A 2065-nucleotide genomic window follows, 5' to 3' on the forward strand; every position below is an offset into this window, starting at 1 on the left:
ATCGATTAAGCATTGGTAGGGAGCCGAGGATGAGCCGTGCGAAGTGGCCTCGGAGGCGGTCCGTGGGGGACGACGGGGGGGGACGGGCGTCGGCCCTCCGGCCCGAGCAGAGAACGTTCGGTCACCCAAGCGGGAATCTGCGCCCCGGCCCGAGTCGGACTCGGTCGGTGCGGCCCGCTGAGGCCCTCAACTATTCCCGTACGCGGGGGTCGGGAGCTGCGGCGCTGCGCCGGCGACTTACCCGCGCGAGGCACGCACTGCGTGCGGCCAGGATGCGGAGTTGGATCGGCGCTGGTTGGGAACCCTCGGGGAACGAAGGCGGACGGCGGCCAGCCGGCGCCGACGAACCCGTCGGGGAGGGGGCTGGTGGCAGGCGCGATCGGCACTATTGCTGACTGCCGGGAGGGAAGCTGCGCCCCGGCCGAGTCAGACTCAGCCGTTGCGGCCCCCCCGAGCCCGCAGCGCGTAGCGCGGAAGCCATACGCCCCCCCGATGCGGAGCGACAGACGCCCCCGCGACCGCGGTTGGTCGGGAAGGCTTTTCGGATAGAGGTCGGACGGTGTGTGTGTGGACGGCTTCCCGTGGTGCCGCCGCTATCAAGCCGGAGGGTTTGAGAAACGACATTCGCGGAAGGACCGGCGCGGCCGGCGGACGCTCGCACGCGCGGCGCCCGACACTCAGCCGCTCGCTCGGCCTCCGTGGATCGTGGCTAGGTGGGATGGATGCCAAACCGGGTCGTCTCGGTCTCGCCGCAGTACGGTCGCGCCGGGGCCTGCGGGGCGGCGCGGGGAGCGCACGCTCACGCGGCGGCCGGGGCGCTAGAGTGCGACCCGCAGTGGGTAGGAACCGTCCACCCGACGTCGGACGAGCCGAGGCCGATGGGGGCCCTACCAAGGCGGGTCATGAGTGCCAGTCGGTCAGTTGGGTGAGGGGGTACTCGGAGGCCCGCCGGGAGCAGACGGGCGACCGGGGATGGGGGGCGTACGCGGGCGGGCGCCGGGAGAAGACGGCCCGTCCGGGGTCGAATCTCGGCCTGTGTTTTCGGAGCCGGCCGGGCATCACGCTCCCTCCTTGGATGGACAACATTCGTAGTTGACACTTTGTGTCATTTTATCCGAGCGGGCGGGCGCCGCGAGGCGGACCGTCCGGGGCGACTCTCGGCCTGTGTTTTCGGAGCCGGCCGGGCATCACGCTCCCTCCTTGGATGGACAACATTCGTAGTTGACACTTTGTGTCATTTTATCCGAGCGGGCGGGCGCCTCGAGAGGCGGACCGTCCGGGGCGACTCTCGGCCTGTGTTTTCGGAGCCGGCCGGGCCTCACGCTCCCTCCTTGGATGGACAACATTCGTAGTTGACACTTTGTGTCATTTTATCCGAGCAGACGGGCGCCGCGAGGCGGACCGTCCGGGGCGACTCTCGGCCTGTGTTTTCGGAGCCGGCCGGGCATCACGCTCCCTCCTTGGATGGACAACATTCGTAGTTGACACTTTGTGTCATTTTATCCGAGCGGGCGGGCGCCGCGAGGCGGACCGTCCGGGGCGACTCTCGGCCTGTGTTTTCGGAGCCGGCCGGGCATCACGCTCCCTCCTTGGATGGACAACATTCGTAGTTGACACTTTGTGTCATTTTATCCGAGCGGGCGGGCGCCTCGAGAGGCGGACCGTCCGGGGCGACTCTCGGCCTGTGTTTTCGGAGCCGGCCGGGCCTCACGCTCCCTCCTTGGATGGACAACATTCGTAGTTGACACTTTGTGTCATTTTATCCGAGCAGACGGGCGCCGCGAGGCGGACCGTCCGGGGCGACTCTCGGCCTGTGTTTTCGGAGCCGGCCGGGCATCACGCTCCCTCCTTGGATGGACAACATTCGTAGTTGACACTTTGTGTCATTTTATCCGAGCGGGCGGGCGCCTCGAGAGGCGGACCGTCCGGGGCGACTCTCGGCCTGTGTTTTCGGAGCCGGCCGGGCCTCACGCTCCCTCCTTGGATGGACAACATTCGTAGTTGACACTTTGTGTCATTTTATCCGAGCGGGCGGGCGCCGCGAGGCGGACCGTCCGGGGCGACT

Source organism: Syngnathus leptorhynchus, unplaced genomic scaffold (assembly GCF_054491065.1).
Source record: "Syngnathus leptorhynchus isolate UIUO unplaced genomic scaffold, UIUO_Slep HiC_scaffold_106, whole genome shotgun sequence".
Classification (NCBI taxonomy): Eukaryota; Metazoa; Chordata; class Actinopteri; order Syngnathiformes; family Syngnathidae; genus Syngnathus; species Syngnathus leptorhynchus.